Genomic DNA, 12,356 nt, shown 5'->3' with positions numbered 1-12,356 from the left:
GGAGAGTGGTACAAAATTCCTAGTCAAGTTGAAGCAAAAACTGGTCAGTCTAAATGATGATACAAGTAGGCGTAGAGCTTGTACTATAAAACAGAGCCAGGCCTGACGACAAACCTAGAGTTCCAGCTACTCAGGAGGCTGAAGCAGGATGATGGCGAGTTCAAAGTCAGCCTCGGCTATAAAGTGGGCTGAAATCCAACTCTGGCAACTTAATGAGATTGTTTCAAAGTAAAGAGTAAAATGAGTTAAGACGGCTCCATGGATAGTGCTCATTAACATAAGACTCTGAGTTTGGATCCCTAACACCCACATAAAAAGCCAGGTTCAGCGATGTGCCTATAACCCCAACACTGGGGGTGCTGAAACAGGGGGATCCCTGAGTTTTGCTGATCAGCCAGTCTAGCCAAATTGGTGAGCTCCAGATTCAGTGAAAGAATTAGGTGGGGAGTGATAGAAGATACCCACCATGACCTCTGCCCTTCTCATGCACGCACGCACCCACACCTACATATACGTGTGCACATACACCCACACCTACATATACATGTGCACATACGTAGACACACACAGAAAGAAAACAAAAAGTAAAAAAAGAGGGCTGGATGTGGTCAGTGGTAGAGAGTTTACCTAACAGGCATGAGGTCCCAGGTTCGATCTCCAATACTGAAAAAGGAGGTTTCGTATGTGTGAACTTTAACAAGCCTAGCTTCCCAAGAGAGATGCGAGCACACGGAGAGGATAAGGAGACACCCAGCCATCTTGCCTCGGTGCTACGGGGGTTTCATGCTTAGATGGTTAGGAGTGGGAGAATGGGAGATGAGTACATCTGCTGAAGGCTGAGCGAGAGACGGTGGAGGAGGCCAAAGCCTGGCACACATCATGGGCTCATCTACACAGAGAAAGCTCTTCATGCACAGCCTCAAACTTTCCCCTGTGATTCTCAGAACAACCAGGACCGAGGACACTACAGAGAGTCCTTGCAATTGCCTGACAAACATTTGCTTAACCAAAAACAAACTAAGCACAGAACAAAACAAAACCGGAATTTGTCAACATCAGTCACCTGAGCCTGGCACAAGGCTCGATAAAGCTATTGGATTAATATAAGCTCTGAGAGCAAACTGAGCATGGTGTGTGTTTGTTCAGCACTTGTACTTTCTCTTTCTGCTTAGCAGTTCCCCGCAACATGTAGTCCTCTTGAATACTTCCGTTCACAGAGACGGAAGTGCATTGCAATAGAGGATTAGCAAGAAGACATTGTTCCCAAGACAGGGGCTCACGCTGTGGTCCAGGTAGGCCTAGAATTCACTGTGTAGCCAAGGCTAGCCTCAGATTACCCATCATTCTCGCCTCAGCTTCATGAATATTGCAGCTATGAGTGTGTGTCACGATGCCTGACTAAATTAACAAGAAAATTAATGTTTGCCTACAGGCTAAGTTTCCAAACTCCAAATTTAATAAAGATATATATGGAAGACTTTATTCTCTTTATTATTATAATAAAGAGTTATCCTAAGTCAATAATTAAAAGGCAAAAGACCCAGTAGAAAAAATCAGCAAAAGATTGACCTATCAAATAATAAGTGGGGATCCCTGTAACAATCAAACAAACAGTTTATTTATTTCAGGTTCTGCCTAAATGTGAATTCTAAGCTTCCTGGTAATTTGAGCTAGATGAGACCTCACAGTCAAGGCTGAAAATCTATGAGGCCTGTTTCTTGTACTAATACCAAACATAAATCTTGCGTTGTTAACACCCTCCACTGGGAGTGATGCTAGGAAAGAGATCTGGAAGAATGTCCGGTACTGCCTGGGCCTTGAGGACAAATATCATCAGCTGAGGAGGAGGAATGTGGAGGGCAGAGTCCCTAAGCTGCAGGCTGATTCCTGGGGACAGTAAGTCTTGCACCTTTTCTTCAGAGCCCCTGGAGTCTTGTCACGCCCCATGTGATCCCTGGGCTAGTGGGACCTCCAGGGAACTTACAGATGTGCAGAAGACAACCTTCTATCCACATGTGATCCCTGGGCTACTGGGACCTCCAGGGAACTTACAGATGTGCAGAAGATAGCCTTCTATCCACGTGTGATCCCTGGGCTAGTGGGACCTCCAGGGAACTTACAGATGTGCAGAAGACAACCTTCCACCTGGCCTCTTGAACTGGAATCTGCATCACAGCCAGCCTCTGAGGTGACTGGGAGTCACAGGGCAGCCACACAGGCTCGTTCCTCACAGGTGCTTTGTAATCGCCGTAGGATGGGAAGTGCAGGTGGTCTCTGAGGAGCCTTTCAAAACTAAATCGTTGAATTTAATGAAAAGTGTCACACTCAGCCAAGTCGAATGTTCCCCACTTTACAAAGGGCTTTATGATTAATGAATTAATAACGGTGCCACGGTGCTGCTGTTCCTACAAGTGAATTTAGAGTTCTTATTAACATCCTTTCACTGGGCGTCTTGATAGACCCAGGAGGCATCACCAGGGATGACTCCATCTCTCATCCAGCCTTGCCTGTTTACCTCCCACAAGAGGGAAAGCATTGGGGGATGTACAGTCGAGAGAATTGAGATGGACAGACAGACCTGAAAAGACTGGATAAAAGAGTACACATGGCCTAAGGACACTGATTGCTCCCTTCCTGTCTGTCTCCGGAACAGTCCATAAGCTTCCTCCTGGTACCATCCGAGGGCTTGTGTCTAGAAGGAAGGGTGGGAGGAGAGGAGGCAAAAAGACTAGAGAGGAAGGAAGGGCAGCTGGGTGTGGCTGGCTCTCCCTCTGACCCAGCACTTGGGAGGCAGAGACAGGCAAATCTCCGTGAGCTTGAGACCAGCCTGGTCTCTATAGCAAGTTCCGGAGCAGCCAGGGCTACATAATGACACCCTGTCTGAAAAAGAAAGAAGGTGAGGGCGGGGGTTGCACCAAGATTCAGTGACCTTTGTGCCGTCCTATAAGCAGACAGAGACGCAGATGCTAAATCTGGTCACTGACGTCCCTCCAAAGCCACAGTGTGCACATCACCGTCTCCATCTTAATTCTCCTCCATGTCTGCCAGCAGTCTCTCTTCACTGAGCAGACCGTCTCGGTAGAAACCCACCCTCCAGCTTCAAGGCTGCCTCTGGATTTTGGGGGCTGCCAGGAAAGCTGTTAGATGCAAGGAAACAAAAGAGATCCGGGGATGGAGAGGCGTTCTGAGTTGGGCTAATGAGTGAGGTGACTCACAGGCTGACTCAGAGGCCTGGGAGAGGGAAGCAGTGGGGGACAGACCTCAAGGGAGCCCTGCAAACCTGAGTGAGGAGGCCAGGGACATGGTGGGGTTTTGTTGTTGTCATTGTTGTTTTGTTTGCTTGTTTTACAGAACTACTTGGGGCTCTAGACTGGAGGGGGGGCGGGGGGAGGCAGATCCTCAAACAGAGGGACATAGGGAGCTGCTTTTCTGCTTTTCTTCCTCGGAAGCTAGGTTGTGAATCTATAGCATTCAGTGCTTGGAGAGCTATGGAGCATCCTATGCTGACCTGAGCTCAGCAAATCTCAGGGCACACACTCAATAGGAATTAATTGTCATTAGGTCCCCAGGCAGTGAGCTGAATCAGATACCTCCCTCTAGTTTTCTAATACTCTCCATTGGGGGGAGGAAAAGGCCTCTTTTGATTTTTTTAAAAGTATTTTACATTTGAGAACATTGTGATCCAACCTGTGCTTATAAATACATTTAAAAAAATGTTCTAAACATATGACTAAGGCATCTTCTCTTTGGTGAATGGCTAATTGAGGTTCTGAGATGGAAGAGTCCAAGGTCGTTGTTATGAAGGTTGGTACTTGCATTGCCCTAGGGAGGTTGTACCTAGAATGATACGGCTGCCTTCTACACAGTATATAGCTAGGTCTCCTGAAGATCACATGTTCATGACATGCTCGATTGCAGGGACAGACTATCTAGGTGATGAATTTTCTTCATGTGTTAAATAAGCCCTGTAGGTTCAAACCCGCAGCCTCAGCCCGTTCAGTCAATGTAAGCCCACTGAGCTGACTAAAAATAACTTTAGTTGATTACATATTTATATGTAATTTGATGGTTGATGTCTCAAATGTACTTCAGCAGAGCATCATGAGCAAAGGCAGGAGAAATTCTTGGCAGCTTGGCAACCCTGTCCCCTTCCACAAAAAGGAAAAAAAAAAAAGCCATGAATTTCAGCTTCCCTGGCCTCCAGCAGGCAGTAGCAGTGTCGGCTGTTGTTAATTTCAGCCCTGGCTAACTACTTTTTCGTCACCGACATGTTGCCTGTATTTAGTGCTGGGTGTTTTGTAACATTCTAACCCCATCTGTCTGATAATTGGGAAAGCGCTGGAGAGCATTGGATGTGCTGATAAGAAGAGGCTTATTCTGGTGAAAAATAGATCGAAATCGTGAGAAAAGTCGTCAAAGCTGCATGTGGGTAAGGAGAAACGGTTCACTTATCTCCTCCACTGGTGATCGAACCCAGGGGCTCTACCACGGAGTATTGGGCTCATCCTGAAAGACGAGAGACTGAAGACATGTGGGAAATGCTGGTGGGCCTATGTGATGACCAGTAGTCTGCAAAAATGAGGAAAAGCCATCTAAGAAATGGAAACACATTTGAATGTCTCACCAAGAAACGAGTAACCACACTGAATACCTGAAATCTAAATATGAATTCAGGTGAGGGCTGAAATTCCATGCAAGCATTTGGAAGCCAGATGTGTTTAAAGATCCTTCTGAAACATTTGCTGAACACCAGGGTGGCTCTGTAGGGCCAAGGCCACTTAGATCCACAGCCTTGAAGTTCTCCTGTAGCCCGGACGTAAAGCTCTCAAGGAACCAACATGGCTTCCGGAACTTAAATCACTCCTGGCAGCTGACTTACTAACAGTCTTTCAGAGTTCGCTGACTCATAAAGCACATCCACATCCCTGCCTACTTTACTAAGTCATGCTTTTCTTTCTCTTCGCACAGTTCTTTACCATGATTTTTGGGCACGTGCCTGTGGCAGCCGGAGGTCAGCCTCAGGTACAGTTCTTCAGGAGCTGTCCACCCCGATTTTGGAGACAAGGTCTCTCACTGGGACCTGGGCCTTGACAATTAGGCTAAGATGGCTAGCCGGCAAGCCCCAGGGACCGCCAGTCTCTGCCTCCCCATCATAGGGTTTGACAAACACATGCCTCCATGGCTGCCTTTCCACATGGGAGTTAAACAGGAGAGGATCCGCAAGTCTAGATAGGAAGTGCTGCATAGACGAAGCTATCTCCCCAGCTCCTCGTCTTTTTTGTTTTGTTTGTTTTGTTTTGTTTTTCAAGACAGGGTTTCTCTGTGTATCCCTGGCTGTTCTGGACTCATTCTGTAGACCAGACTGGCCTCGAACTCAGAGATCTGCCTGCTTCCCAAGTGCTGGAATTAAAGACATGCACCATTACACCACTACCACCTGGCTTCTTCTTCTTTATTTTTTTTTAAAGCAATAGTTGGGCATTCTATTTCCTTTCTATATCATCTGACCCATCTTTTGCTGGACTCAGAAAAATAATGTCACTTGTGATAAATCACTACATACTTTTATCAGAATAATTAGCAGAAGTACAGATTATGTTTAACATTTTAATGTTTCTTATTAACCTTGAGATTATGCTGACTAATATCTCTCCCAGAAACATATCAATACTCCATTCAAATGGCCCATGGACTTATGTCAATTAACTAAGGATGTTTTTTGCCTTTATCTCCATTTTGAGGAGAAAAAAAAATGCTTCTAAAAGTTTATTGGATTGTCACTATGGTCTCTTTGTATGATCCCACCCCCACTTATACTCTTGGCCATTTTTCTGTTGAAGTATCTGTCTTTCAACTAGGGATGAGTAACAGTGCACTCTATATCAAAAGTCCTACTTTCCCAGTTTTCATGGATCTTGTTTCTTTATTTATAGTGGTCACCATTGTGTTTCATCTCTAAAGCTGAGAAAATACTAGTCCAGATTAATGTGCACAGCTAATGGAAAGATTTACTGAGAAAATATTTGGGGAAATACTATGACACACCAAGCATTTTTATCCCATTCTTCCAATGATGATACTACCCTGAAATAAAAAGGATTGGCTGATACGCCAAGCATGAATTTGTAGACAAGCTCATATCCTGGTCTTAAAAATACCTTACCAAACAAGAAATTCACTTCAGTTTTAATGGTTACTAGGGATTGCTATAGTTCCCTATATATATAGTATCCATTAGACACTCCCAAGTATCTAAATGATAAGATTGGTCCCAACATAGAGGTAGTGCAGGGTGGTAAAATCCTTGTCAGACAGGGTCTCAGGGAAGATCCTTGGATCACTAAGGGCATGCCCTCAGAAGGGATTGTGGGAACTTCACCCCTCTTTCTATTTGCTTCCAGGACATGAGGTAGACAGTTTCGCTCTGTCACTCACTCCGACCACAGGGTCTGTCTCACCCCAGGCCCAAAGACAGGGGGCCAGCTAGAACCTCTACAATGATGAGCCAAAATAAACCTTCTCTCTTTATAAGCTAATTATCTTAGGTATTTTGTTTCAGTAGAGGAAAGCTAAGACAGGAATGTTATGAAAATCAACAAAGAGGTTCAATATAAAAGCACTCAGAAACTTCTAGATGATCCCACATAAAGCCGGGTCGCTGCTCTAATGTTCTTTTGCTTTTTGTCGAAAGCTCTAATTAGCCAAGGACAGACTTGTTATAACAAGAAAGCCTCTACAGCCAACACGATTTTTACCTCAGCCTTATGCGTTCTATGCAGCTCACCTTCCCAAGCGTCCTGTTCTTGGCTCCTCTTCATTTGAAAACAAAAAGAGGTCAGTCCGTGGAACACTCTTCTGCAACAGGATGAGATATTTTTAATTATGCATTTTTATAAATAGATAAGAAGAAAATATTTAAATGAATACACGAGCCTTCCTTCCCAGCGATGCTGCCATCCTCCCTCAGCCCTCAGCCTGGTCGCCATGGTTTCTTGCATATCTTTCCTGTGTTTTGTATATGCAAACAAATCCAAACAGACAGCACTTCCCTGTTCATACATGAAGTCGGCTTCATTTCTACCTCACGTTTTTCAACCTAATAATGTATCTTGAAGGCTGAGGCTGACGCTCCATGATAGAGCACGTTTGTAGCGTAGGCCAGACCCTCTATTCAATTCACACCACCACAAAGCAAAGTCAAATGCACGTCCCTGAATACACCTTGAGTAGAAGACCTCCCATGGGAAGACACACTGTAAACATGAGACATGATGACATTGCTCTTAAATATGAACATTTTAAAAATGTCTCACCACTGGAAAAAATATAATTATATGAGGGAATATATGTTAACTAGCCTGATTTAGCCTTTCTACAATGTATACATATAACAAAATATAGTATATACCATAAACTCTTATGACTTGAATTAGTCAAGCAAGGAATTAACTGAATATAATATAAAGAAAATAAGCAAACAAATAGATAAAATGGAGAACCCAGACCCCTCCCCCGGTCTTATCTTGGCTCTGTCACCATAGTCAGAGAATCTCAGAATTGGCTACTGTAAAGGGTCTGTCACTCAGGCATCAAAGCCTGTTTCCCTTTTTGCTGGGGAATATATTGTGTGCCCAGCCTCGCCCTGTGTGTGCATTGTTGCCGCTGCTGCTGTTGCTACTGGGGACAGATCACAGAGCCTTGAGCATGTAGAGCACACACTCGACTACTGAGCTACACACACACACCCAAGGTTGTATTTTAATTTTCCTCTTGGCTAGGTGCGGACACAGGACCAAATTCCGGCAGATAACTATGAGCAGAGTACAGGAGCATCACTTCTAGGTCTAGCCCAAACCCAGAACCCCAATACTCCATGTTCTCCCTACTTGCCAGCCGAGGTAATGCCGAGGGTGACTCTGCAAGCTGGACACTTAGACGGCAGAAGCACAAGACAGAAGGCCCTGGGTCTTTGAACTATTCCTAGAAACAGTGCGACACATCTTGGATGTTACATAGCAAGAGAACCTTCCCATGGGTTTGAACCAGGAGATCGTTGGTTTTTGTTTTTGTTTTTTAGGTATACTGCTGCAGCGAGTATTGTCTTCATTCACCCAGCAAACACAAAGCACCTGCTGTCTGTGTGAGTCTCTTCCGAGCATTCTAGATTCCCGGGATCCCCAGTAAGCTTCCGCTGGACTACGAATTCCTTGCAAGAAGTGGCTATCACTCATGTTCGTATCCTTAGTACTCAGAACAACTGACATACAGAGGGTATTCAGCAAATCCTCCACATCCTTACCCCATAGCTTTTTCCTTTGATCAAGCATACTTCATCAGCTTGAAATATTAGAGAATTATTAATATGGAACTAAACTCCTAAACTCTACCACCCTCAAACTTCTTGTTTGTTTGTTTTCGAGACAGGGTTTCTCTGTGTAACAATCCTAGCTGCCTTAGAACTTGCTCTGTAGACCAGGCTGGCCTCGAACTCACAGAGATCTGCTTGCCCTCTGCCTCCCAAGGGCTGGGATTAAAGGCATGCACCACCACTGCCCAGCCACCACCTCCTAACTCATACCACTTTCTTACCATCTTCTCAGGTGCACAGAATAAATCCAAGCTGTCTTCAAGACAGCCCTTCAACTGCTTGACAATGCCTCCTCCCACCTCTCCCATAACAAATCCTCCAGGCTCCAGGCTAAATAGTCTTACGTCCGTCAACTCTTCCAAGACTGCAGCAACTGAAACTCTTAACACTGATTTGCCCTCCACTAGACACACTGGGGGCTGTCACTGTTCCCTGTTCAGCTAGTACTCAGGATATAGCATCATACTCTTGGCATGCACCACGCAGCCCATGGCAGACCACCTGTCCCTCCTAATTAGGACTTTATACATTAATCAAAGTAGCTCACTAATTTTAACAGTCTCAGAGAAAGCTATGTCGCCTGCAGATCCATCTGAGCCTTCCATCTCTACCTCAGGAAGAAGTCCCCTGCCACCAGCCTACACACCACGTCACTACGCATCCTAGACAAGTCACTTCACCTCTCTGGTATGAAAAATGAGGTGGCTGGGCCACATGATTATTGAGGTTTGCTTCCCACTCAGAAATCCTTTGTGTGTAGAACAGGAAATTACGGGAGAAGGCATGAACCTGATGTAGGATCTCTCACCCACAGAGCAATGGGAGTGTAAATCTGCCTAGAAACAAGCTTATTGAAGAACATGAAGCTGTACAGGTCAGTTTTCTCAGCCACGTTAAACTGATCCCCACTGGTGTCTGGATACTGTGATCAACCCGAAGGATATGCTAGAGACAATGGATCACTGGTATAAAGTCAGGACAAACACAGCACCAGCTAACAGTGGCAAAGCATAGGGGACACTAGTGTGTGGCTCCTGGAAAGGTAGAACTGGGGAATATATTGCCCACAGTTTTTAAACTCAAGGAATAACGATCACGTTGTGGGATTTTAAACTACAGAGCACCTAATCGGGTGCATTGCCAATTTCTCCTTCTCGTTTCACCTACAGTATAAGCATACCCACCTCCAAAGACCCTCAGCTACTGGGCCAAAAGTTGCTGTTTTCTGGGGGCATGAGATCATGTCTGTATATCTCTTGCCCTTGGTCAAGTTCTTATAAAGCAGACATCTTGCTTGCTTTTAGCTGATTAATTTCTCTTGCTGTTTCTGTGGAACAGCCGCGCGCCCCCGCCCCAATCTACGCTTCTGAGGCTGGATCCACTTCCCACCTCAGACCAACATTCTGCACATTATTATTTGACCTCTTTTGAAAACCTCCTTGCCAGTTTTCTAACCTGATCTGGGCACACTCCCCATCGGGGCCTGCATTTCCTGTGGATGATGAGTTGGTTTCCTAGGTGACAGAGGGAAGGAATAGACCTGTTAGCTTGTGGCTTCTGACTCACTCTCTGCAATGGACGTCACAGCATCCTGGCTGGATAAGTGGATGCTGATAATAAGCTGGCTCTGAAGGTAGCAGCAGGGCACTAATGGCTACGACAACCGAGTTGTACCCGCTCGCCCTCCCACAAGGCAAGCCAACAGACCCCATAAATCTGGATGTGAAGAAACAAACGGCAAATCTGGAGCCTCTGAGCCCAGTCCTTCATAAATGCACCGTGGAGTCCTGTTCTGCAGCCATTTCCACACCATTTGCTTTTCTGGGACATGAAGGATACAGGGTTCGCTAATGAAACGGCCCATGAAGTCTGAAAGGAGAGGTCGCAACAGACCAAATACTCAAATTCAGTACCCTGAGAGGGCAGCTGGCTTTAAAGTTTCACAGTTGTTCCCAGAGGGGGTAAATAAACCCACAGTGACCCAATCAGTCATCAGAGGCCACAATGAAAAATGACAGATTAATCTTCAGAAAGTTAGACTTCATGAAACTTGGAGACAAGCACACACACACACACACACACACACACACACACACACACACACACACACACTTACTTTTCAACTCCCTCTTTTTTCTGTCCACTCATCCCAGCCCTGTACAAGTCAATGAAAGCTGCTCGGAACCAAAAACCCGAAGAGTTCCTTTGTTCTTCGTGTCCGAATCGGAGAAGGCTGAATGGATTCTTAAGATTCTTGAATTCCTTAAATGACCAGCCAAACTTAAGTTCCTTACAGGAGATAAAGCATCTTGTTTTTCTCAGGGGCCTTGAGGGGTACTTTAAATAGCAGCAGCAAGCCTCCGAATGAATTAGACAGCAAATGTAGGTTAGCTTTATTTAGACAGATAAAGAAGTAGAGAAAGCTGTCTAGTTCAAGGGCAGTGCATCCTGACACACGACAGCATTTCTCAGAGGAGGGGAAATCGCTCTGGGAAAGAGAGGTATTTTGGGCAAAGAGCAAAGTTCCTTTGTATCTCCAGGGACAGGGATGCTACGCTCTTCGGCCCAGAAGAGCACGATTTAAGAATGGCCAGCTAGTCATTGAAGGAAAGAGTTATAGATTTACAATGTAAAGTGGAGCTGAGAATCTCTGAGTTCACCTTCTCTCTTCCCGTTCCTTGGGAACATCATCAGAAAAAGATGAGCTTCCTGGAGCATGAGCTGGGTCAGGGAGCTCCTGTAGCTTCTCAGAGCAAGGCTTCAGATCTATAGCAATGGCCCCAGTATCCACAGGGGGGTAGTTATGGGATCTCCTTGGGAGACCAAAGCATGATGGTGTTCAAGTCCTTCTACAGAATGGCAAGCTGTGTGCACACATCCTAAGCATGTCTTCCCTCATAGTTTAAATCCTCTTTAGATACTTTGTAATACCTCACACCATATAAATGCTGTGACACTGTTGTTATGCTGGACTGTCCAATCCAGGAATAATAAGAAAAAAATCTATGAATTATGGTGATATTTTATTTGTACTGAAATGTGATTTTATTTGTATGTTAATAAATAAAGTTGCCTGGGGATCAGAGGTAATAGCAAGCCATAGCAGAAGTCTGGCAGTGGTAGCACACGCCCTTAATCCCGATCACATGACAGGCAGATCTCTGTGTGTTCAAGGATACCACCAGCATAGAGACATACGCCTTTAATCTCAATACCAACCATAGAAGATCTGGAGGTCTGTATAGATGGGCAGGGATGAGGAGGTCATGTGGTTAGGTTTACAACCAATGAGAAGGCAGAACAGAAAGTCTATAAGAAGACAGACACACAGGAAGTAGTTCTCTGGCTGAGGAGGACAGCAGCAGCAGTGAAGGGTAAGGTTTTTAGCTCTTAGCTATTGCTCTGACCTCTTGGGCTTTTTAACTCTGCAATCGGCTCTGTGTTTCTTATTTAAAAAGACGGTTACATCTACAATGAATGTTAAGGATATATGCACCCCATCTCCCCAGTATCTTCAACACTGTTGGTTGACTCCGAGGATGCAGGATCCATGGATACAGAGGGCCAGCTAGACATCCAGATGGAAGGCCTCTGGAGATACATAAGTCCAGAAAGGAGAGAAATGGGCAAATGTTGTGGTGTGGTGACATTTGTGCCTTCCCAAAAATGTAAGTTCTTAAGAAAAAAAAAGTCAATAAATGTTTGGGGTTTTCTTCCTCCTTTTCCTCTGCACCTTTCTCCCTGGGATTATTTTCTGGAAATGGTGTATGGAGGGTCATAGATCTAGGAAAAAAAGATAACGTTCTAGTTATGCTGTTTGTGCCATGTTTCCAGTACCTTCCCTAAGTCTTTGCTGGTTTCTTCTCAGTACACAAAAGTCAAATTTGATCTTGTGTCTTAAAGTTCAGCAGCTACTCATCAGTTGTGATTTTAAAATGAAAAAGATATTAGATTTATTCATTTGAATAAGTTATAATTCTGAATAATT

The 12,356-nt window shown here is 44.8% G+C and overlaps 1 long non-coding RNA gene across 1 annotated transcript in view; it reads right to left on the bottom strand.

The window, feature by feature from the left end:
• LOC131906773 (uncharacterized) overlaps positions 1–12,356 on the bottom strand; it is a 139,173-nt gene that overhangs the window by 26,537 nt on the left and 100,280 nt on the right. The window contains exon 3 of the long non-coding RNA XR_009378197.1: positions 6,785–6,855. This is a non-coding gene — a long non-coding RNA (uncharacterized LOC131906773). The remainder of the gene's footprint in view (positions 1–6,784; positions 6,856–12,356) is intronic.

The sequence above is a fragment of the Peromyscus eremicus genome, chromosome 3 (assembly GCF_949786415.1).
Source record: "Peromyscus eremicus chromosome 3, PerEre_H2_v1, whole genome shotgun sequence".
NCBI lineage: Eukaryota > Metazoa > Chordata > Mammalia > Rodentia > Cricetidae > Peromyscus > Peromyscus eremicus.
The sequence above is the reverse complement of the archived record's forward strand: the minus strand, read 5'-3'. Positions and strand labels throughout refer to the sequence as shown.